This window comes from Malaclemys terrapin, chromosome 4 (genome assembly GCF_027887155.1).
Source record: "Malaclemys terrapin pileata isolate rMalTer1 chromosome 4, rMalTer1.hap1, whole genome shotgun sequence".
NCBI classification, from domain to species: domain Eukaryota; kingdom Metazoa; phylum Chordata; order Testudines; family Emydidae; genus Malaclemys; species Malaclemys terrapin.
The window spans coordinates 146,280,999-146,306,969 of NC_071508.1; the positions used below are offsets into that span (position 1 = coordinate 146,280,999).

The 25,971-nt window shown below is 49.1% G+C and overlaps 1 protein-coding gene across 5 annotated transcripts in view; it reads right to left on the minus strand.

Annotated features, from left to right (window-relative positions):
* FRMD6 (FERM domain containing 6) overlaps window positions 1–25,971 on the minus strand; it is a 165,994-nt gene that overhangs the window by 41,136 nt on the left and 98,887 nt on the right. Inside the window, exon 1 of one of the 5 annotated variants that reach the window (XM_054027376.1) lies at window positions 2,836–2,859. The exons of the other annotated variants lie outside the window; for them this stretch is intronic. The gene's annotated coding sequence lies outside the window, so the exon portion shown is untranslated. Of the gene's footprint in view, window positions 1–2,835; window positions 2,860–25,971 lie in introns of those variants that run through there. 5 annotated transcript variants of the gene reach the window in all.

Genomic DNA, 25,971 nt, shown 5'->3' on the forward strand with positions numbered 1-25,971 from the left:
CTCCAGGGCTGGATTAACGCATAGACACACGTGGCATGTACCTAGGGCGCCAATTCGTGGGGAGCCCAACCCAATCAGTCCTGCGACCCTGTGACCCAGGTCACAATGCCACTCATTCAAATTCGGCCTGGCTGCCCCTCTGTCACAAGGGGGCTGTGGGGGGATGCACCAAATCTGAGTGAGTGGCATCACGACCTGGCGCACGGGGTCACAGCACCACTCCAACCTGGCCCAGTGTCACAAGGCCAAACCTGAGCAGGCAGTGGGGTGGCCAGCGCTGCTCCTCCTTGCTGCTTCTACGGGGCCAGCTCCTATGCGGGCAGCTTCCAGCAGCCCGCGTCCCCTCTACTCTGCCCGCAGGACTCGCTCAGCAACAGCCTCAAGACCAGCTACAAGTACGGGGAGCTGCAGTGAGTGCCCATGTACGGGAGCCAGCCAGGAAACCTAGCGGGATGGACCCAAGGGGGTTAACAGGGCAGCGTCTGTGCAGCAGAAGCCAGTCTCTGACTGATCTGGAAAGGGGAAGGTTAACTAAGCGACATCCACGCAGCGCAAGCTGGCTGTACTTGGGTTACTAAATCATTAGTGCAGCTGTGCTGGGCAGGGCAGGGCAGGGTTAGTATAAACGCATCTAGTTTAGCTGGCCTGTAGAGGGGCCAGAAGTGCATGTTTGCCTGGGTTAATCTGGTCCCACCCTTCTCTCTCGGGCACCTGCCCCCTCAGGTTGGGAACCCATCACTTACACCTAGCAACAAAAAGCCAGCTGGATTTACATTAATTTCCTAGCACCCTTACGCATCTACAAAGTGATGTGGAATTAACAGCTGCAATTCTCAATGCAGACGTATTTGTATTTAGTTAGCTTGCTTTGATGAAATGCAATTCATTGTTTTATGCGGTAGCCTCTATACTACCTCTCTAATGCTACCAATGCATCTTCAAGGTATGTTCTGACCATCTGCCTCTCGGAGGATTAACATGGGATTTATTATTTCTCATTTAAAACATTCCAGCCCAGTTCTAAAGGTACAGAGGCAGACAGAATTACCAAGGAATAGCAGTTTCATAACAGGTATTGCAGACAGCAGCAAATGATGCTGAAATTTCACTGCCCCACTTCTACAGACCTGTTTCATGAAAAACTACACGGCTACTGAAATGTCAGTCAAACGACATCGTCTATAAGGGGTTCTCTCAGTCCAACCTCATTAGCACAGATAGGCGCTTTCAGACACTTGAAAAATGATAGCGATCTCACCCAATTTAGTGATTTTGAAAAGGGTAAATTAAATTACCACGGCATCCAGGTCTCAACTTTCCTTTTTTTTGGGAAGCATACATTGTGTCTGTGATCCTCCAAATAACATTGAACACTGGCAGTTTTGTGCTGGGTTGGTCTTTGGCCTCGATGGCTTGGATCTCTCTCACTCTCACTCACACCCTCCCTCCTCCCCCCCCCCCCCCAGCTGTTTATACATGAGCCGTCTCATTGAGTTCAACGTGTAAATGTTTTACAAGATCAAGGCGCTAATTCCTGCTCCGTATGTTTCCCCAATATACAGACACTCCTCCCCCGCCCCCCGCACTGTCTGCATGCAGAGTCTGCACTCCTAGGAGTGGTATGTTAAAGCCTGACAAGTTGGTGAGGTTTCAAACAAGGCAAAACATACTATTAAATCAGCTTTACCTTGGGCAGACTTTTACCACCCAATCCGTTCCATTCTAAAGCTAGAAGCCCTAAGTGATCTGCAAGGCACTCTGTTAAAACAGTCACTCACGGAAACTATTTGGACTCGGTCTTTGCTCCCAACTGTATTAAGGCCCCAATTCAGCAAGGAATTTAAGCGCATGGATAACATTAAAACAGGCTGCCAGTCCCACTGACTTGGGCTATTCATCTGCTTAATGATGACCCATCCATTATGTTACTTGGATACCACTCCGAGTTCCCACCTATACAGGCCCTGTTGCAAAGACGACAGGACATACCATTTTACCCATATGAACAAAAACAGGTCTGAGGCCAACCTAGTACGCATCAGAGACCTACGCTGAACCATGAAACCTCCTAGGACTGAAAGCTCACAGAGACATTAATTACAGTGGGCAAAAATTCCAGCTAACCCTGAAAAGCATTGAATTGGCAGTTTTAGTCTTCTGGCTTGGTTTCAGACAAGCCTCTAAAAGGCTTTACTGGCATATTAAGAAGGGGGAAATGTATATACAGCAGGAACAAAACAGTTCTTTTTGGAAAGAAACAGCAGTGCATTTGGATTTATTTTGCTGCAACTAGCAGAAAGAATGGCTGGTACCTTTAGAACTGCTCAGCAACACACACCCAATAGCTCTGATGAACTGAATCCATTTATTTCTGCCACAATCACTTACATTCTGACCTCTGATTATTTCAGGATTTAAACAAACGAAAAAAATCAAAACGCGCTTCTGTTTTTACGAGACTATAAATTGGAAGCTCATAATTCTTTCCTTTCGGGTTTTACAGAGGCGATTTATTCATTCCTCTACAGTTAGCGTAAGTGCTTCCCATTTCAGTGTCCCCCTCCTCCCCATCAAAACGGGTCTATAGGAGGGATTTTAGAAGTTATTAATGTCTTATTGAAATTCGACTCCTTAAATGGTCTTAACCTCAGGAAACTTTCCTCTTAAAATATACGTCAAATATCCTCAGTCGACGTACATCAGCACAGTTCCACTGACGTCAACCAGCTGGAGACCTGGCTCTTTATTTTGAATTAAATTGCGCAGTCTCTCTTTTCAGGAATTATCGACTGGTAATTAACGCACCTAGAAAATAGAAGGAATGTTTCTACTGACCCACTTCCAATGTGTTAAATTCGAAGCACCTGAAGTCTCACCACTGGGAGGAAACCACAGTTTTCTTAGCAGCTTTAAAAAGGAGAAAGTGGAATAAGCCCTGAGACATGAATTATCACTACATACAACATTTTGCAATTGAGCAGCTGAAAGGCTCCAGTCAGATGGGAGATATTACTGCAGTTGCTTTACTGATATAATTTGCAACGGTCTAAAGTGTAAAATTCACCATCTCTTACAACTCCATTTTGATCTTGTAATAAAGCCCAGAATATGACCGTGCTCAGATTCCAAGCACCTCAAATGTGATTCAGATTCCTCTATTTCTATCTGGTGTCAGGGAGAGCACATAGCGATGCTAACCCATCTCCCTCCCAGCAGGGAGGTCTTGCAGCAACAATCCTCCAGGCTGGCTAGCAGACGAGGGCAGCACTATCTTTCCAGGTACCCAGGCGAGACTTTATGAAGGGCAGAATTTACTATTGCTTCTGGCCTTTTCCAGGAAAAGATCCTGTGTCCTTAGATTCTGACTTCACTTGTTTTCAAATCAGGACACTTATAAACTGCACTGCACAGTAAGACCCCAGCATGTCTCCGTTCTCCCACAAAGATGTATCTCCATTGTTGTTCCCCATGGATCCCATATCTAACAGGTATTCCCTCTCGTTCCTTTACTTATTTGTTTGATGTTCTGAATGCTACATTTAGAATGAAGGACACAATTTGGTCCCTCTCTTCTAGTCTAGTGTATCAAAGTTCTTATACTGCGCTCACACTCAGTGCCATGACTGTACATCTGACACGTGCCATCCAAGGCAGCACAGTCCAACGGTTAGGGTACTGGACGGGGAACTCAGGACACCTGGGTTCAGACTGAGAGCAAAGTTCAACCTGGAAATAAATTGGCTTTAACAGTGAGGGTGAGATTGCTAAGGGGTGGGGGTAAATTCTCCATCACTTGGAGTCTTTCAATCAAGATTTGTAAAAGATTCATTCTAGTTCCACTGCAAGGTGCTGGGCTAGTCACTGGATGAAATTCCCTGGCCTGTGTTATGCAAGAAGTCAGATTAAATGCTCAGAGTGGTCCCTTCTAGGCTTAAACCTGGTTAATCTTGTACTGGCTCTGCCATGGGCCTGCTGTGCACCCTCAGACAAGTCACCGCACCTCCCTGTGCCTCCGTCTCCCCACCTGCCCTCTGTCTTATCTAATTAGACCAGCGCTGGGCAAATTTTTTGGCCTGAGGGCCACATTGGGGTTGCAAAACTGTATGGAGGGCCGGGTAGGGAAGGCTGTGTCTCCCCAAACAGCCTGGCCCCCGCATCCTATCCACCCCCTGACTGCTCCCCTCAGAACCCCCGACCCATCCAACCCCCGCCCTGCTCCTTGTCCCCTGATTGCCCCCTTCCAGGACCCCCGACCGTAACCACTCCCCCGGGACCCCACCCCCATCCAACCCCCCTGCTCCCTGTCCCCTGACCACCCCCCGGGATCCCTAGCCCCTTATCCAATCCCCTGGCCCCCTTACCATGCTGCTCAGAGCAGCATGTCTGGCAGCTGCACCGCTCGGCCGGAGCTCACAGCCCCGCTGCCCAGAGCGCTGTCGGCGTAGCTGCAGGGGAAGGGTGACAGGGGATGGGACGGGGGCTAACCTTCCCGGCCAGGAGCTCAAGGGCCAGGCAGGACAGTCCCGCAGGCCGTAGTTTGTCCACCTCTGAATTAGACTGAGAGCTCTTCAGGGTATGGATGGTTGTCACTTAGTAGGTGTTAGTGCAATGCGTAGCACAATAGGGCCCTGATCATACTTGGGATCTCTGGATGCTACGGTAATACGAAAAACAGACCTGTGGAGATTTACCACTGACAGGCCCTAAACTAACCAAACTCTTGTAATGGTCACGGAATAGTTAAAAAGAACCTGGAAACTGGCTTCAACTGCACATTTATCACCATCTCCTCTGCTCAGACACTCCCCTGCGCTTTGTGGGCGTCTGAACCAGGAAATGCAAAATTGTTGTTGGCATCCTTTCATCTGCAAGAGATGGTGGGAATTGCAGCCTAGGATGTAGATGGTTTGCAACGTCTCATGTGACTGAAGAGGCCAATCCGAGATTTGCATTATCTTTGGCAGTTACTGAAAATGCATGGATCTTGGCTAGGAGCTGCTCAGTTCCTACGGGCTCTTTTCTCTTCAACTGGAGGAGCCAGCTTCTGTTATGGACTTTGATACCCCGATGGAGACGATGGCACCACTTGTTACACTAGGATACGCAAAGAAGCTTTAAATAGGATAGCAGAGAAAAGCTGGGCTCTCTCTCCTTTGCAGCAAGTTCTTCACTGAGTATTTCAAAAAGAACAGGAGTACTTGTGGCACCTTAGAGACTAACAAATTTATGGCCCTCAAAGAGGAGAGAGAAAAAAATCAGCTCAAGGCAAGATGTCTTATGAAACACACTTCAGAGTACGTGCCCAGCATACGCTAGGCACAGAAACGAAGGGGTCCTCCAGCTGACGGAGGTTTCGGTTGAATAGAATGAGATTCATTTACCACAGCTGCCCTTAAAAATCTTTCCAGTTTTGCCTTTGATAAGAAGAAAAGGAGCAGTTTTGATGGTATTTATAAAGAATAACTAGGCAACACAGTGGTAATGTTATCCGGTTATCAAAAGCGTTTTCTTTTAAAGGGTGAGCTCTGAACAAGTAGTTTTAAGTCACCGTGGTGATTTATGAAGGCACAGAGAACCTACAGAATGAAACATGCAAATGTCTCGCAAAGAGACTAGTTCTTCCTTTTTATACCCTGTTGACTGACGCTTGCCCTGAGGAGGCTGCCCCTTCCTTCAGCGGATATCTGCCTCCGACTGAAGGAGAGCGCTGGCCTCCGTGCCAGTTTCATTTGCCTAGTCTGAACGTGCCTCACACTAGACCCCAGCCTTACCGCTGCAGTAACAAAAATCAGGAAACTCAGAGAGAAGGGCCCCACGCTAAACTCAGCTCTGAGCTGCTGAACGTAGGCATTACGCAGACATCTTTCGGTAAGGGCAAGTCAGCCCCCGTGCTCTGTGGCCACAGAGTCCCCCCAGGAGAACTGGTCTGATTCCACTGGGCAGAAAGGGAGCTAGGGATTGTACAGTGGGGGACACACTCCTGAGCAGTGCCTCACTCTGCATGGGCTTCCTGCACCACACCATGACGGGTGGGTGGACATGCAGGGTGTTCATCTTCCTATGATCGGGAGGGGGCTGGAGAGCCTCTGTATCGCCCACATGGGGAAGGAGTCTTCCTCCCTCTCTTGCATCTGCTCAGGTATTGGCCTGTCCACACGGGGCAAACACTGGTCTCAGGATTTGGGCGTACACAATTACATGACACTAGGTAACATGGCCCAAGGGGGACAAGTTGAGTGTTGCCAATGAAATTCCCTGAATTGACCTGACATAATCAGTCATGACTATGAACAAACAAGAGTCTACACAGAACAGCCACGTTAATTTCAAGGCTCATTAAAAATTACAGGGGAAAACAAAACAGCACTTGCCCTGTACCCACAGCCCGGACACCTCAAACTGGAGAACTCAGATTTCCTCCACACTCATTATTTGGTCACCCGGGATACGCGGGGGGGGGGGGGGGGGGGGGAAGAGACAGCGACCTCACCGAGGCTGGTGGGACGGAGCAGAATGGAAATCAGGTTCATCTAGTTTTCACCAAAATCAACAGGTTTCTGCCCAGAGTAGGCGGGAAGGGACGGGTGGTCACAGCGAGGGTGAGGGCCTGGCCGGGTATACAGCTTGGCCTACTTACGCAACGAAGTATGTGACCCTCTACTATTCTCCCGGTCCCCCTGTAATTTCAATCCAAGATTTTTTTTTTCCTTCCAGCATTTAACGTCACTGGTGTAGAATGGCTGCTGTGATACAAAAACTGGCTCTGGGATTCCTATATTCACAGTCAGGAAAGCACTAGAGATGCTGAAGGACACATGCTCTAATTCAATGCAAATTATTCAAAGGCAAAAGCCTTCGTTATAAGGGACACCATCAATCTAGGGTGGAAAATCACTTCTGCCTGAACTCCTGTTGGTCCATTCTATAAGTAATACTCAAATTATGATTATGAAGTGAGATTAGAGGAAGAGAGCTTTGTTTTTTCAGCTTGTTGACTCTGGACAGCATTTGACAGCATTCTGCAAACAGTCTCTCAATGGCTCCGCAGCAAGTATGCTCAGTTTACAAGCTAAATATGTCCAGGGATTTTAGCGAGTGCTAATGTGAGGCCACCCTCTGAGCTGACACACCGGAGATCGAATTGGGCCCCTCCAGACCTAAAAGCGCGAGCTGCTCCAGCATGACCTAAAGCAGGGGTTCTCAACCTTGTTCTGAGACCCCCCTCAAAATGCTATAAAAACTCCAAGGCCCGGGGGGCAGGGAGGAAGAGGGGAGGAGGGGAAGACTTGGGGCTCCGGGTGGGCCCTCGGACACAGGAATAGTTTGACTTCTATTTTGGGTGGGGGCAGGCGGGGCTCGGGTCAGCTCTGAACAGCAGGGTCCGGGAAGGCAGCGCCACCTCCACCCCCGACTCACCTCCACAGGTCACCCACCTGTCTGGGCTGTGTGGGGTAGGGGTTCAGCTCAAAAAGTTTGAAAACCACTCAGGGTGCAGGAAGGTGGTAGCTAGGGGCTGTGTGCGGGCAAGGGGGTTGCTCAGGGGGCAGGGAAGGGGTAGCTAGGGGCTGTATGTGGGCAGGGGGAGTAGCTAGGGGCTGTGTGCGGGCAGAGGGGTAGCTAGGGGCTGTGTGCGGGCAGAGGGGTAGCTCAGGGTGCAGGGAGGGGGTAGCTAGGGGCTGTGTGCGGGCAAGGGGAGTAGCTAGGGGCTGTGTGCGGGCAAGGGGGTTGCTCAGGGTGGAGGCAGGATGTAGCGAGGGGCTGTGTGCGGGTGTGGGGGGTAGCTCAGGATGCGTGTGGGGGGGAGCTCACGGTGCAGGGAGCTGGTAGCGAGGGTTTGTGTGTGGGCACGGGGAGTAGTTCAGGATGCAGAGAGGTGGTAGCTCAGGATGCGTGCAGGCAGGGGGGTAGCGAGGGGCTGTGTGCGGGCATGGGGAGTAGCTAGGGGCTGTGTGTGGGCGGGGGAGTAGTTCAGGGTGGAGGCAGGGGGTAGCGAGGGGCTGTGTGCGGGCAGGGCGGGTAGCTCTGGATGCGTGCAGGGGGGTAGCTAGGGGCTGTGTGAGGGCAGGGGGATAGCTCAGGATGCAGGGAGGGGGTAGTGAGGGGCTGTGTGCAGGGAGGGGGTAGTTCAGGATGCAGGGAGGTGGTAGCTCAGGATGTGTGCAGGCAGGGGGGTAGCGAGGGGCTGTGTGCGGGCATGGGGAGTAGCTAGGGGCTGTGTGTGGGCAGGGGGATAGCTCAGGATGCAGGGAGGGGGTAGTGAGGGGCTGTGTGTGGGCACGGGGAGTAGTTCAGGATGCAGGGAGGTGGTAGCTCAGGATGTGTGCAGGCAGGGGGGTAGCGAGGGGCTGTGTGCGGGCATGGGGAGTAGCTAGGGGCTGTGTGTGGGCAGGGGGGTAGTTCAGGATGCAGGCAGTGGGTAGCTCAGGGCTGTGTGTGGGCGGGGGGGGGGGGTAGCGAGGAGCTGGGTGCCAGGAGGGCTCCCCTGTGGTCACTGCTCCCCAAGGGCTCTGCTGGCCACAGAGCGGGGTCCCCCTGCCTGGGCGGCTCTTACCAGCGGCACGAGGTGAGGAGCAGCCGCAAGCCCGTGCACCAGCAGCAGAACGGGGAATGCCGTGGGTGCCTGCTCCATGACACCAGCCAGAGCAGGAGCTGCCCGCCTCTGGCTTCCCGCCTCTGAGGGGATGGGCCTGGGGAGTGGAGATTCCCCAGGGACTGCCCTGCTCTGGCACTGCAGTGGGGGGGGGGGGGGGAAAGAAACCAGTGCTCGGGGGTTCCCCCCTGTAGCGAGGGACTCCGTGGCTTGGGGTTTCAGCCCCGTGGTGGGGGGGTGCTAGGGCTTGAGCTCTGGGTTTCAGTCGTGGGGTCCCAAGGCCCCCCTGAAACCCCTGGTTGAGAACTGCTGACCTAAAGAACCAAGTTTCCATAGCTGTCGAGTGGCTGTGGAGGGGGACCAGGAAAACACACTCGGCCGTGGGTTACACCAGCACCACAGCCTGGGCCCTGAATGCTGAACAAAGCTCTTTCCGTCTCACACCAGCTGGAACAGAGGGCCTCTCCTCAGCAATACCTGTGCAACCCCCGACCTTCCCATTACCCGCTAGTGGCAGTTCTGTAACCCCCCGCCCCCGCCTGGAGGTTACACAGGTGTGACTGACTGAACCCGAAGACCCTTTGGTTGATCATGTGATAAGGTGGAAGAGAACCCAGCTCGCTCTCCCATGGCTGGGCTATCTCTGCAAATCTAACAGGAGTCCAAAAGCAGTAACCGGTTATTTTTCCCACTACAGGCAGCAGACCTGATTCTGATCATACCCAGCTGCTCCAGTGCTTTGCGGCACAGAATTCTTGTGCTTGACAGAGCTCTGCTCTTGCGGCGTTCAGAAGCTGTGATCAGTGGGAGTGTGGTTCCCTTTCGGGTCTCTCCGGATCTCAGCCAACCTACAGTTCCCAACTTTCTCCCTCTCGTTAGTCCAGACAGTGCAGTCCCTAATTACGGTGGTGCTCTACTCCTGCAGAACCCCTCAGTCTGAGCCCTGCAGCACTTAGCATTGCAAGACATGCTCCGCAAGGTTTCGAATTTCTGCTGGAGCTACCTCACCCTCAATAGCTCCCAATTCCTTCCTTCTTAGCTTAGAAGCTCTGCAGCAGCATTATATGGGCACATCTGACTGATACAGGTTTTTATAAACGGTGCACTGGCCTGAGCAATGGTTCCCCGCCCCTCCCCCCATGCCTGCGCCACACAGACTTTACTATGAACATGAAAACCTCAAGGTTGCCAGTTCTCACTATTAATTTGGTGTTTTCTTAAAGCCCCATTTCCTGACGTAGACCGATTGCGTGAGAATCTCAGCTTCCATTTAAAAATCAAAGTGAGTTTCTAGCCCTTATGGCTGAAGGGAAAAGCCTGAAGATCTAATCCAAGCCCACCCTAACTCAGATGCAAACAAAAAACCCTAACATTTATTATTTTTAAAATCTCATGCTTTTTAAGACAACCTCATGATTTTGGGGGCACCAATCATTATTTTTCAACATTTGGGTTGGCAATACTGAAAATGCAGTTAATAGCCAACTAGTTCCACACAAAACGAGCCAAAGGCACTGTTCCTCACGGGGATCAACATTATTACACAAGCCTGGAGTTTCGAGGCCAAGCTATTTGAATGAAGTGAGCCAATAGAAACCATGGGAACAGTTTCCAAAAGTGAAACTTATCTCATATTTCAGCCCCCCAAATCTTCGCAATACCCCATCAGAATATTTTTGGAAAGTTTGGGACAAACCTATCCTGGGCTAAAATCCGGCATGTGAAATTTCAGATGGATCAGTTTGGTTTGGCAAAGTCGAGTGTGTAGGATGAAATTCAGCTTGCAAAATCTCAGCCATAAATTTAAACTAATACTCATCATAATCACAACCGCAAGGGAGAAAAGTGATTTAGGTTTCCAAGGAGGTTTTGTAAGCAGACAGCCGATTTTCAGTTATGCTCTTGGCCATGTAGTGTAATTGAGAATCTGGTCCAGAGGGCATTCTGAAGAGCTATTATACAATTTTCTGATCGTGTCCCTTAAAACAAAGGCTTCCTGTTTGAGGAAAGATCTTTGTACATATTAGATTTAAAATAAACAAATTGAAAGCTGAAAGTGTATTTCATAATACTTCTTGCAATGTTTGCAAATTAGTGAAGACTTTCAATCATAAGCTCTTTGGAGAAGGGAACTTTCATTTACTAGGGGTAAAATTTTTCATAGCATCTACGTTCATTAGGAGTCTCATTTCAAAAGTGACTTGGAATCCTTAGTGCCTAAGTCACTCTCTCATTGAAAGTCAGTGGGCATTGGGTTTCTAAATGGCTAAATCACTGTCGAAAATGAGACTTGGGTAACATTTTCAGATGTGTCTTAGGCTGCTCAGTCACTTGGGCACTGCTGGAAGTTTTACTCAGTTTGCACAGTGGGACTTTAACCTGGTTGGCTTTTATCTCAGATAATATTTCCGTTCTTCAGATCACCTGCTCTTCCTAGGTGATCCTACAATAAAATTCACGAGTGCTAAACTGTGGCATCACATTAATTTAAATAAGTAAGAGGCTGGGCGGATAGTTACTCTGCTGACGAATCAAGCAAAGACAAGATGAACTGTGAGGGATTCGGGTCCTTATTAAAATACAGGCTTCAGAGACAACAGCAAAGGGAATACTGAAGAGGGCAGACTTAGCAAATTGCTTTTTCTGTAACCAGTTCCTTGTTTCCAGTTAGCTCAGATACAAAAAGGGTCTCTTTAAAGCAGTAGGAAATAAAACCAACTGCTAAAAGTAAAGGGATATCAATGGACACAGACAGGAATACAAACTTCATCTAAACCTGAGGTCAGGGAACCACACAAAGAAGAGCCAGCCACAACTGTCGCAAGCTCCTGGTTTCTGTTCCCGCAGGCTGAGGATTCCTTACTGATAAACACTTGCTGATAGTGAGGGGCGCACCCAATAAGTTTGGTGAATTTAGCCGCTGGCATTGGAAAGGTTAAACTAAAAACTGTTCTCGGAGTCAGGAGAGAATACAGCTCCGATTCCACAGAGCGTCAAGTTAATATCATATTTCCTGCTTAGACTTGAGACTGGTCTTGTCATTTAAATTAGAAATTAAAAGGCCAGAAAAGATACACGAGCTGAAAATAGCTAGAGCCGCAGAGCACGCATGCATTGCTTTGTTCAGACAGTCAGCGCAGCCTGATGCAGAAGCAAACATCTACCACCATGTGGTTCAGAGAGCCGTTTAAGGCACTCCCTGCAGAACAAGCCAATGGCCTTAGGATACCGAGCGAAGAAACTAACTCGGGGAAAGCAACACTAACACAGCCCAGTCTGTGGCAGAGCAACAAGCTGTCGACCACCAGCCAGCCTCTCTGTTGCCTAAAAACACGTTACCATTCCTGTCCCTTTTGGTCTCCATTTGGCAGCCGGGACTCCCCACAGTGCTCAGCTGCAGCGTAAAAAGTCTCTTTGCAAGGAGCTGAGTTTAGGTCAGTTTCCTTCCCGCCACGCCCTCTCTCTTATAGACTTCACAGCGAATGATTCAGGAGCATCACACAACGTTATTTAAAGCAAATAAGGTATCTCATGCATGCTACATACACTGCAAATTGATCAGAGACTCTTTATCAGGAGTAGCCGAGCCTGGACTGCTGAGGTCTGTGTGAACAAACACTCACCATGCTCAAGACTACCGGTTAATATTTTCAAAAGGGACTAGCAATTCTGGGTGCCTGACTTTCTAGGGGCCCAAACGGAGATACCCGAAGAGAACTTGATTACCCATGGGCAGGACGTCAGCCATTTGAAATCTGGCCTGCTTCAGGGGACTCAAGTCGGGCCCCCAGAACTGAGAAACCCAAAATCATTAGTCCCCTCTGAAACTCCTGGCCCACTGTGCTTTTCACATACAGTATCCTGGCAAACATATGTCTCTCCCCCCCCCCCCACCATCTGTGAGATATTACTGTACTGGATGGGAGCTGGTTTTCTTTGCAAGCCACAGAACTGCGGACAGCAAGATTGGTCTGATTTGGGAGTCATCAGGTTTGTGGTACCGTGGCTCTTAGCCAGCTACAATATCTGGTACTATTTTTTGCCCTACAGCTATTGGGGTTGATTCTTCTCCTCACTAGGGCTGATGCTATTAACCAATTGAAAAAGGAGAGTTGGGTTTTTTGCATTGCACAGCTCTAAACCCCAGAGGGAGAGATTACATTACAGCCTAAGGCCCACAAATCATACTCAGATGAGCAGTCCTGCTGAGCCGAATTGGGGAACCCTTCTTCGCATCAAGCTTATTCCAGGAATAGGACCTTCTGTCAGGAGAGCAAGAAGGCTGCTTAGAGTAAGGAACTACCCATGGTGGTTAGCCTGTGGTATGCTGAGACCACTACCTGTCATGCTGACCAACATTACCCGGAAACAAGGAGACGCTCCCCATCTGTCTGTTGTCTCTTGTCTTAAACTGTAAGCTTATGGGACAGGGATGGTCTTTCTGTTCTGTGTCTGTGCAACACCTAGCACGGTGGGGTCCTGGACCATGACAGACTCCTGCACAGTATAATAAAATAATTAATAATGATGAGTAACAGCTTCATAAACTGACCCACTCTAAGGCAAGCAGGATTTAGCCCCGTACCTATAGAAAATATCATCCAAAACACCATTGCTAACTTTACCAGTAACGGGGTAACTTTAAGAACACTGGCTCTGGTCTGTGAAGCTAGACAGACCCAGTAACATTAGCCATTACTGCTTACTGTAGGCATGCAGAAGGATTAGTTGCTTTGCAATATTAAGCACTTCCAGACATAGCACAAGTTGGGTCTCCACTGGCATCCCGAGTTCCAGGATGGGAGTTGGCTGCTTTAATCCCGCATCAGCCCTGCTCTTAACCGATGAGTAACAACAGCAAAATAGGAAACGCTATTTGGTGAGAGCCCCAGAGAAGCCCAGCTGCCCTGTCTGTGTGCAATGCCCTCTGGCACTGGTCACATGCTGCTAACACAGAGACTCGGGGGGAGGGGTGTCTCTAGGCCCTACTGCAATACCAATAATAAAGAAGAGTAAGAAATGGCGCCAGAGAGAGAATGCGTGCAGGAGAGAGGCTGCCAAGCCCTGGCGAAGGATCCTACTTGTACCAGAACAAGGGAGCATTGTATTTGCTACACAGCTATAACAAGATAATAAACTAGGAATAAATGCTGGATGGAAACACAGATACAATGACTGAGTTTTGGGGCAAAGAGTAGAGGTTCTCCTTTCCTGGAGCCCTGAGAAATCCAGAGAAGGGGCAGCAGGTGGAGAATGCAAAGTGTAATGGTGGGGTGAGTGGTTCTAAACAGGTCTGGTTCTTATTTCATCCCACTGGACGGCTTCAGGGTACGAACTTTCAGCAAGAGAAGGAATGTCAGATGCAAAGCAAGGGGTTTTGCTGATGGTGTCATATTTCCCTTCCCTCCCCACTAATCACCCAGCAGACCCTGGGCTTTCCTGGGGCAGTCCAGGGGCCGATTTGTTCAATACAGACCCCTGCTCTCTTCCAGAGTCCTTCCTTTTCCCTCCCGCTTGCTGCGATCACCGCAAATCGTGTCAGTGGTAAGTCCATGTGTCAAATCGTAACCGGTGCTGGGCAGTGGCTGAACGGGCAGCCACCCAGTCAACCCAAGAAGGCAAAAGAACGTCTCCTGTGTTTAATGACTAGTCTTTGCCATCTCTGGAAATGGAAGTTGCAGTCCATTCCTGACCCCAAGCTTTCCTCCTTGCCAAAAAATCAGCGGCCTGTAGCAATTCTCGGGGGCCAGCTCCCCCATTGCCCTAGGATTTCATAACAATATTAGCAGAATAAGGCTTGGCCTACATTTAAAAATTAGATCAATCTAGTGACATGGCTCAGGGTTATGAAAAAATGTCGCACCCTGAGTACCGTGGTTAGGTCCACCTAAGCCCCAGACTAGACATTGCTAGGTCGACAGAAGAATTCTTCCTTCGATCTAGCTCCCACCTTTTGGAGAGGTGGATTAATGCCTGTGACAGAAAAACCCCTTCTGGTGACGTAGAGAGCATCTATGTGACAGCAGCACCGATACACTGTCACAGCTGTGTGGCTGAAGTAGAAAAAACAAAATGAAAGCATGAAGAGTATCCTTTTATAAAGGCAAGTTCACGCCGTTCCCAGGGCAGCAATACCATTCGACATTCAGAGATGCAACCTGCAGCTATTACCTGTCAACTCACATTCATCCAGCAGTTCCTGTTCCACCAAATGCTACAGTCAAAAATGCCAGAAGGTGCTCTGAAGGGTAGGAGATGCGCACATCAGAAGAACCAGATCATTTGATTTTTACTTGCAAGGAAGCAGCTAGAGTGACTTTTGAAAGATCTTTAGAGCATAGCTTGGGTGCATGAACACAATTCCTCTGAACTAAAAATGCTCATTAATCAGGAAAGATTAATTAAAATGGTCCAATAACAAAGAGGCAGCTTACTAAGGACACTGGCCATAAGTCGTCCCTTGCTTATCAGAAGTTAAATTTTAGGGACCAATCCTGTACCCATTTTTCTTCCCTCACTCCATTTGTCTGCAACACCCTCTTGCGCCTTCTCACAAACTAGCTTTATGACTTCCTTTGGGCAGGAACTCTCCTGTTATTTGTTTGTACAGGGCCTAGTGCAAAGGGGCCTTGATATGTGAGTGGGACCCATAGGCTGTGCTCTTTTTCAAACAACAATAGCTCCCCACACACCAAGAACTCCCTGTGAATTTGAAACTTAGGGGGCAAATGGTCAGCCGACCTGTCATCTCTCACTCACTATTGCTATGTTGACTCCCGTTTACAGTCCACCCAGGACACCAGCCTCCATTGCCTACTTGCTACACTGTCAAACAAGCGCCTTCATCTTTTCTCCCATGCTGCCCCACGTCTGGGAGGACCTCCCCATAAACAGCCCCCAAACTAACTCACTGGCCTCCTTCAAATCCCTCCTCGAAACTCTCTTTTGCCATGGAGCTTACAAAAAACTTGATTAGTCTGAGACCAGTGCCTACAGGGCCGGCTCTAGGATTTTTGCTGCCCCAAGCAAAATCAATTTTGGCCGCGCCCCCCCCCCCCCCCACCACCACGTTTTTTTCTTACCCCACCCCCCGGCCCCGCCTCAACTCCGCCCCTTCCCCAAATCCCCAGCCCTGCCTCCTCCCCCCAGGCTCTCAAGCCTAGGAGGGAGGGCGAGCAGTGGCACACAAATCAGCTGTTTCGCGCGCCGCAGCCACTCAGGATCTCCCCATCCCTCACAGGTTTGAGGGCCTGGGAGGGAGGGGGAGCAGCGGCGCGCGAATCAGCTGTTTCGTGCGCCGTGGCGCGCGAGCAGCGGCAGCAGCAGCGGAGGTGAGCTAGGGCGGCCGGGGCACATGTTTAGGGGCAGTGGGGCGGCATTCTGGCACTAGCCATGCCACCCCTAAAAATGTGCCGCCCCAAGCACCAGCTTGTTTTGCTGGTGCCTAGAGCCGGCCCTGAGTGCCTAGCATCTTGACCCATATTGTCTCACTGTCTCCTTGTATTCCGCCAGCCTGTCTGCATCCCCCTTTCTTACACTTGGATCGTCAGCTCCTGGGGGCAGGGGCTGTCTTTTGGTTCTGTGCTTGTACAGCGCCTAGCGCGGTGGGGCCTTGGTCCTGGACTGGGGCTCAGAGGTGCTACGGTAATACAAATAACCATCAAAACGACTAGTCTGATACAGCCCCCCAAAAATCGGTTTCCATGTTGAAAGAGATGCAGGCATTTGGTTTTGGTCCATTAAAGCTCAACTTTTAGGCTGACAAGTGTCTTTAAAAGGCACCCTACAACCAGGCTGTGCACACTTCTAAAATTCATGAATTTTAAATGCCAAGATACACTTGCTTTTTTTTTTTTTTTTTTTGGGGGGGGGGGGGGACACACGACAACCATCTGCAATATGAGGCCATGTCAGATTTAGCAACCAGGCACAAAAAATTCCTTTCAATGATGATGCAGCCTGTATCCAATGTGGGGGGAGGGAGGGAGAATGCTGGACTATAGAAAATTCTTTTCAAGCATCTGCTTCTTATTTCTACAATGTAATCTTTGATTCCTTCATGCATGGGTCTTCCACAGAGCTCCCTTTGGCATATATGCCGTGCTGTTTACTAGTGGGTGATTCTACCATGAAATTCCTATTATCTGGTAGTTAAGAATGGAATTTGCACATTTTACTTTGGTTATTCTGTCCCTAAAATATCTGCATCTGTTACCTTTAAGAAGGGTCCTGACACACTCAACTGCCCTGGATGAATTCCAGCCATTAGTTGATCAAAGGAGGCATTAAAAACCCAGGGCCTGATTTCCAGAAAACCCAAACACCCACAGCTTCTGCTGACTTTAATTGGATCGGGGGGGGGGGGGGAGAGAAAATCAGTCTATGAGGAGCTAATGCTCATCCTGTGGTGGATGAATGGGGGGGGGCAATGTGGGGGCAGTTTAGCTCCAGGACACGTTTTCCCTCATCTCCGAGCTCATGGAAATCCTTCAGCTCCCACTCCAGAGGGTCAGGCCTCCCTCTCCGGACATCCCGCGGGAACGGTTGGTGTTCCAAGCAGTGTTATCTGCCACTCAAGGAGTTGTGCTGCATATCTGCACAGGGGGCAAAGTCGTGGTCGCTTGGCTGCTGACGTGGAGGTAGATCACAGCTCTGGGATCTGTGGGATTGAGAGCAGAGCTTTCTGCAGATCCCTGGCTACTGCAGGGTTGGAGGTCCACGCCCCCAGCTCCTCTGTGGTCCCCAATTTCCTGAGTCAAGCCCTCAAAGGAAACTCCATGAGTTTCACCTTGGAGCACCCAACCAGGGCGTCTGCTCTGCTCATGTGTTTCCTGTGGCCATAGAAGGCTGGTTATTTCCTCACACTGTAGCATCATTTTTCCTCATTATAAACACAGATTTCTTCCTTCACCCCAATCACATTCCCTGCCAGAACACACCGAGTTGGCGTCATGAGAATGCTATTTGTGAGCGCCTTCTGTGATCATTATTAAAACTCACGCTGAAGGGAGAACACTGAGAACATCAGTTCAGAGCGATCGGCAGATAAACCCTGGAGCTAGTCTGCACTGCTCCGATGCCAACCGGTTGGCATCGGAGCAGTGCAGACTAGCTCCAGGGTTTATCTGCCGATCGCTCAGTGACACATTTATTCCTCTTCGGAGTGTTACAACAGATTTTCCACCTACTGTATTTAAATAGCAAAGGGATTATCATTGATGGACACGAGAAACGGAGTTCTGAATAAGTCCTTGCATATTTTTACAACATTTAAATGCCAGCTTCAAATGTTGCCAAATGTTTTTCATGCAGCCGCCTTAGAGTATTAAACGAACTCACTAGTCACCGACTACTGGCTAAGCTCTTAAGAATTAAGAGCCTCTAATATGATAAAAAGGAATGGATGAATTGAGGGTTATACAATAAAGATTTATGCAAGGAAAGTAAAGCAAGGATCAAGTGTCCAAGTGAGGGAGTGTGGAAAGATGAAATTTACCATGCTTCATTTCACTCTGGAGGAATTTTTTATTTTTCAATTTTAAAAACTGTCTGCTTTATGATACATCATTTCAATGTAGGTATGCAGCAAGCTACTGTTACAAGTTTTAAACCCCTCACTTAACACAACTTCTGCTAATCCAGCTTTTGGTTAATTCATGTTTGCGGTTGCCACATAATTAAAATTGTCTCCAATTCTGCATGCATTAAAAAAAGTTTCCATGTACTGAATTCAAGCAGATGAAAGGGACCTTCATTGGAACAAGAACTGTTCATTATAAATATCAGATTACTTCATCTGCCACAAAAAGCCAGAGATTGGATGTTGGAAAACCAAAGAGAGAAATAGAGGATTTGTCATATTGAATTAGATGATTGGACCATCAGTTTCCATACCCCACCTCTGGGGGTGGCCGATAACTGATGCTTTTGAGGAAGGAAAAATGAACACAAGATAGCCAATTATGCACTGCTGTGTATGGGGGAAACAATTCATTCTGATCATAGCAGATGACGGTCAGATCCTGAGCATCTTAATACTGCTATAAACTTTCTTGGCTCTAATAAAGTCAAGAGAGTTACTCCAGATCTACAACACTGAGGCTGAGATCAGAACCTGGCCCAATCGCTCTGCAACTGTCTGTATGACTCGAGTACCCTTATCTACAAAAGTTAGCAACGGTCACCGTTCTCCAGATCCTTTCTGAAACCCAGCCACAGGATTTGATCCAGGACATCCTTCAGCACCATCGGGTTTATGTCTCATTCTGAAGCCAAGGGGAGCGCTGCCGGAGCACGTGCCTCAGCGCAGAGAGGATGGAAAGGTAGCTGATGTTCTTACACAGTGAGCTAAGAAGGACAAGTCAAACTGTGGACTGCTCTGGGAAAGATGAAGGCAGAATACGGTTTTACCCTTCAAAAGGGCAGATCTTAAGAAAGTTAACTGCTCAAAAATGTAAGTTTCCATAGGGTCAATCCGAATGGCCCAGCTCCAATGGTCATCAATCAGATCCAAGAGTGACAATATCAAGATAGGCTCTGACAAGAAGTACAGCGTCACAATGGCACATACCAACTGGTTCATTAATTTATCAATTAAAAAAAGTCTCATATAGGTGGTAAGAGTCGGTGGCCATTTTGACCTGCAGATAATTGCACAGGTTAGTTACCAATCTTACCAAAAAGGGTTATGGAAACAGCCTTGGGAAGTCTGAATTACCATTAGTCACCTGACCAGGATACTTAATGCTCAGTGGCTACTCCCAGCGGCCAATCACTTTCCTTTGACAGTTGCTTAGCCCTCCCAGCACGAATCTGTCATTGCAGTTTTATTTTACTCCATCAGAAAGCAACAAACTGGATTTGAGGGTTATGTCTTAGGGTCAAATCCTCAGGCCCAGCAGAGCTATATTCAGTGCAGGAGCTAAAGGGAAGCTCTTTTGTTCTGTGTCTGTACAGCATCTCTAGCACAACAGGGTCTTAGATCCATGACTAGGGATCCCAGCCACACTACAAATAATAAACAAACAGGAAGGAGGAGCTGAGCAATAAAGATGGCTTTAGCCTTCCTTTGCTGCCCCATCCATGATCCTGGGGCAGGCTGGGTTCCGATTCAGCCCCCAACCAGATTACATCTGTCTCAAGACTGCTCTAAATTTGTACCTGTGACACATACAAGAATCTGAATTTCTCGTAGGAGAAAATCCCATGACTGTTCATTTTACCACACAGCAGAGTCCCTAGCAAAGACACAGCCAGTAATTTGAGCACAGGCTTGGACCCACAATCGCAATGCAAAAGCAGGAGCTGGCCCTAAAGCCATGTAATTTATCATACTTCCATTTTCCAGCTGCATAAGATGCGTGTAAATTACCCTTATGAGGGGCAATCATTTCAGTTGTCTTCATTTCTTTACCTCAGCCCCACTGCAATTAAATGGTGCACCCCGGCCCCTGAAAAAGAGGCACACAGAAAACTGATGGTGCCCAGCTTCCACCGCCGTCCATCAGCCCCGACAACAGCTCAGATTTGCTACTGAGCTCAGGCCTTCACTCCCTGCCTGGCGTAAAGTATATTCTCTCCTTGGAAATGTCTGCATGACCCCCAGGGATTAACAGGAATATCTGGAAAGAACTTCCAGCCACATCAAGGCCAGGAATTCTCGTGCCAAAGTCGGTTTCTGCCCAAGCTAAGTTAGGACTGTTAATTTATGATCAAAGGGGTGGCACTCTTAGGATTTAAATAGGTGTTTCTGCAAGTGCTGCCGATCTACCCTGGGCAGCTGAATCCTTACATTTCGGGGCAAAGCCTGTAGGGAAGCCCTGCTTCTCATGATAGAAGTTATCCAATGTAAATATTGGAAGAACATATGCTGCAGCACAAAATAAAAATCACTGGACACGTCATTCGTAGCGTAACTCCAGTAACGCCAATGCTGTTACCCCAGGGAGGTGTACCCCAGCTTAGGTGTTCAGCAAACAGCGCTTGGGGAGCTGTTGGAGGGGGAATGGCAGAAGTCACATGGGGCCCGATTCTCCTTTGCCCTGCACTTTGGGCACTCATTCACTCCAGTGCACAGCCAGGCTTTTCACAAATAAAAACGAGTGCACAAGGGCCCCGATCCAGTTCCCGCTGATGTCAAGGCCCCCCATTGCCACCAAGAGGAGCTGAATCAGGACCAAGACGCAGGGCAATCGAGAATCAGGAATGAGCTTTGAAAGATTTTTTAAAAACCTGAACATCCAGACAAACACTGAAAACTGAGTAAGTCCCCCGGTATCAGCGGAAGTTCTCCTCTCAGTTATGCTGTTTCCCTAAAACTGGTGTAAATCCACTGACCTGGCCCCCATAACCACCGTATTTCTCCTCAACTCCTGGTAAGTTTCACTCTCTACTGATCACTGTGGAGCTGCTCTCCTGTCCCTCCTGCAGCACCCAGGGCTTCAGACACCTCTGAAGACGGGTTACCCCGGCCACCCCTTCTCACTGGAAAACACAGAGCAAGGGACAGACCGTCAGCGACGCTACTTGCAAAGGAGATTTGGCTGAAATCATGTGTCATTTGCTCTGTTCAAACACAGAAACAAAACAAACCGATATCTTGAAAAGGGAGAACATTTCCTGCTGCACAACACAGTATCAATCGTATCTGTGCTGGTCTGGATGCAGAACGCTTGGCAGTTTTCAAGGTCCAGAGCCTCATCTTGTATCAACTAGCGAAGTATAGATCTGCGTAGCGTCACTGTAACTATGCAAAATCTACACCAGCTGAGGAGCTGGTCTTTCATGAGAGATAGCTCAGTGGTTTGAGCATTAGCCTGCTAAACCCAGGGTTGTGAGTTCAATCCTTGAGGGGGCCATTTAGGGAACTGGGTAAAAATCTGTCTGGGGATTAGTCCTGCTTTGAGTGGGGGGTTGGACTAGATGATGTCTTTGTTTTAGACCTTGCTCCGTGGGGGCTGGATGCCCGAGGGATTTGGTACTAATTGTAAGGGACTGGCGTGCTGGAGATCAGTGTCCAGTTCCTGGCTCTGTGCCAGACTCCCTGTGTGACATTGAGTAAATCACTTTGTCCGCTCTGTGCCTCAGTTCCCCCATCTGGAGAATGGGGATAAAAATGCTTTCTATTTAAGCTGCAAAAACCGAACATCCGGAAGTTCCCAGCTTGAGATGCTGAGCCCCTGCCGTGGGAGCAGCAGGTGCTGCCCAGGTTCGACAACCGGGCACCCAGGGGAGCAGCCACCTATTTCTGAAAGCTTGGCAGCATCCGGCGCTCCCTGGATATCGAGCCTGAACTGCTGTGGGCCAGTGTAGGGAAGCTCCCGCTGCCCACGATGCACCTGTGGGACCAAGTCAGTCAAGCACAGACTGGCAGGAGCTATGCTTGAGCAAAGTCTGTTCGTTATGGAGCTAGACAAAGAGCTTCAGGCAGTAGGGCCCTCAACATCGCACCTTCCATGGGCCACGGCCCTCCCTACTCCCCTGTGCTTCCTATCCTTATCCCAGACTGAGGGGGGGAGGGCAGCCTCTGTGGAACAGTGTGTGTGTGTGCCACTAGACACACGCGGCTGACGTGGGCTCAGGCGTAGGGGCTGTTCAATCGCAGTGTAGACGTTCGGGCTTAGGCGGGGGCCCTGGCTCTAGGACCCTGCGAGGTGGGCGGGTCCCAGAGCTCTGGCTGCAGCCCGAGCCTGAACATGGACATGGCAATAGAACAGGCCCTACGCCTGAGTCCCGTGAGCCGAGTCAGCTGAAGACAACGGCACGGATGTGTCTGAACAGCTTTAAAGGGAAGGGAAGCAATTAGCACAGATGGGGCGGGGGGGATTTGCCTTGATGACAGCGACGTTGGGTACACTCACAACTCAACCACCGTCTCCAGAAGAGGCGCGCAGCCTGGCTGCACAAACCCCAGACAAAACACAGACTAATGCTGGGCCCGTTCCACCAACTCCTACTCACATCAGCAGTTCTTGCTGCAGCAGCGCTCTCATAGGAACCAGGGGCAACGCCTGAGTGAGGAAGGGCCCGATCCTGCCAGCCTATGTGGTTACATTTCCACTATGGGCTCGATCGTGCACGGCGCTGAATGCTCTCAACTCCCACGGAGTCAGTGGGAGCTCAGAGCGCTCAGCACATCGCAGAATCATGCCCAGAGCACAGAATGGTTCAGGGACATGGTCCAGGGGGCATGACACACAAGGAACAACTTGGGGGAGAGTCAGGGGCAAAGATGGCTGCCAGCCATTTTTGCAGCCCCCATATTCTGGGTCAGCTGGGGGCTGATGTGGTTTCTGGCATAGATGAAAGCCAACAGAGGGCTGCTCTAGGTTGCAGCAGCCCTACCCACACTGCTGCCCCACAGCCTGGAGCAACCCAGAATCTTCATAGCAGTCAGTGCTGCAGAAACCCCTCGCCAGCCCCAGACACTGCCCCATCACCAGCTCCTGCGAGGGTCAGGGGGCATGTAGTCCTGCACTGCTCTGGTACCAAGAGGGTTACCCCCCAGCAAGCTGCAGTGCCTTTACAACCCCAATATGCCTCCAGAGTAGGGAATAAGGACCTAGGGCCAGAATCCCAGCCCCCTGTCTTTATACAGAAGTAACAAACCAGCACCAAGAATGTAACATGCCAAGAACTACTGACTATATTTAATTCTGGGGCACCCTGGGCTTGATCCTGCAGCCTTTCCCCACTGAGTGTAGTCAGACTGCTCATTCAAGAACTCACATGGGTGAGGGCTGCAGGACGGTGCTCAATTTGTAGTAGTTTGGGACCCTGCTGAATTCGTCTAGGAAATCACAGAAGTCCTTGAAATCTCACTTGAGAGAAGTTCACTAACGTTGTCCACTGAAGGATGCCTCCTGCCTTTTCTTACCACAGCTACGACACTAAACAAAACCGCACAACCTGTAAACACACACAGCCCTTTTCTAAACTGGTGCTCCTTTTCCGATTGTCCCCTTTCCTTGGAGAGGAGCGTGGCATTAAACACTGCGCCCAATACTGCACCCTGGAAAACTCCCACTGATGTCAATGGGAAATTTGCAAGAGCAGATCATAGATTATTAGGTTTGGAAGGGACCTCAGGAGGTCATCTAGTCCAACCCCCTGCTCAATGCAGGATCAATCCCCAAATGGCCCCCTCAAGGACTGAACTCACAACCCTGGGTGTAGCAGGCCAATGCTCAAACCACTGAGCTATCCCTCATGAAAGGCCAGCTCCTCAGCTGGTGTAGATTTTGCATAGTTACAGTGGAGGGTATAGACGAGATCAGACATAGAGAGAGATCACTTCATCTTTATGCTCCTGCTCCCTCTGAAATCTAGGGGAGCTTTGCCTCTGATCAAATGGGAAGCAAGTTCAGGACCTATGATCAGTTGTCTTCCTACACCATAGTAAGTGTGCCACTCTTTTTCGGCTCCTGTTTCCCTCCAGTGTATCCTTAGGACACAGAAGTTCCTATGTGTTGCTTTGCTTTATAGCCGTAACTAATGAAACAGTTAGTAGTAAGCTATGGAGAAACCCTTAACCCCTACAAATGATTAAATAGCGATATCAAGGCAGAGCTCTGTTTATCATTTTTTAATTTTCTTCAGTAGTAAAATGTCAGGAACAAAATCTTACTATTTGACCCAACGCTGCTGCAACATACAATATCTTTCCCTCTGATTTATAATAAATCCCAGCAAAGCTGAGCTCTCCCTGGCGTAGCATAAAAATGGCATTACATGGACAATGAATATTTTTCCACAGGCAGTGGTACATTCACCCCAGAACTGCAATTAGCGAGGAGACTCTGAAGGCTGTAACTCTTCCTGTTTTGAAATGACCCATGTAATATTAATCAATAGAATGGGTAAGCGGAGCACAATTATAGTGCAATTTAAGGATGGCTTGTTGTATCTGGATGGAAACCATTATCCTACAAGGCAGGAGCTTAGGAGGGGAGACATAATGATGTTTAAAATGGAGGCTGCTGGGTATTAGAGAAGAATTAGAAGAGCTAAGTGGATCAATTAGTATTGCAGTTAATAGGCAGGGGGTATCATGTACCAGGCCAGCTGGCACAGTTTACACTGTGTTTGTATCCAGAAGTTCCAATCTGCTCGGATGATATTGTTAAGGGGGGAACAGACATAAGGAATTGCTGGACGAGAAGGCGGCACTCAGCTAAACAAGTCTGTCCCGTTTGTTTATTTTAGCCACATGGCCAATCCTTCAGCATTCTCTCCCTCTCTAAGTTATCTAGTCAAAATATCCTGTCCCCTCTGGATTTCCTATTTATAGATGCCTAGACTTTAAGGTCAAAAGGGACCCTCATGATCATCTAGTCTGACCTCCTGCAAGTTGCAGGCCACAGAGCCTCACCCACTCACCCTGGTTATAAACCCCTAGCCTCTGGCTGAGTTACTGAAGTCCTCAAATCATGGTTTAAAGACTGAGTTACAGAGAATTCACCATTTACACTAGTTTAAACCTGCAAGTGACCCGTGTCCCAGGCTGCAAGGGAAGGCGAAAAACCCCCAGGGTCTCTGTCAATCTGACCCAGGGAAAAATTTCTTCCCAACCCCAAATCTGGCGATCAGTTAGACCCTGAGCATGTGGGTAAGACCCCCCCAGCCAGACACCTGGGAAAGAATTCTCTGTAGTAACTCAAACTCCACCTCATCTAATGTCCAATCACCAGCCATTGGAGATATTTGCTGCTGGCAGTCACAGATCAGTTACAGGCCATCGTAGGAAGTCCCATCAGACCATCCCCGCCATAAATTATCAAGCTCAGTCTTGAAGCCACGTGGGCTCAGCTGGCTTTATTAAAACCCTTCTCAAGATTTCATCCATCACCTCCAAGTTGTCTTCTTTCTTTTTCAGAGCAGGAGCTCTGCAGGGCAAGGAGCTATGGGTGGGATTTAGAAAAGTGCCTCGGGCAGCAAGGTGCCCAGTTCCAGACGACATCAAGGGGCGCTGGGCCCCTCATTCCAGCTTGTGTCTCCCTGTGTGAAGAGTGGGAACTAATACATCTGAGGCCAGAGAGGGAGAATCTTGCTCATAATTAACAGTACCTTTGGGGAGATTTTTAGGCACCTAACTCATTGACTTCCATGGAAGTTAGGCATTTAAATACCTTTAAAAATCTGGCCTTAACGCCACAAGCGAGCCCACTCAAGTCACTGCGGTGATGCCCTTTGTCCCTATCTGGCCCAAAATAAGGATGATGAATAAGTTCAAGCTTTTAGCCTCTCTCGTAACTATGTATGTCATCTCTTACATAGAGCATTTCACACCGAGTCTAACAGGAAAGAGAGAACATGTATACAAAAGGATTATTTCCCATGGACCCCATTAGACATCCCTTACTCATGGGAGCCGTTCAATGAAG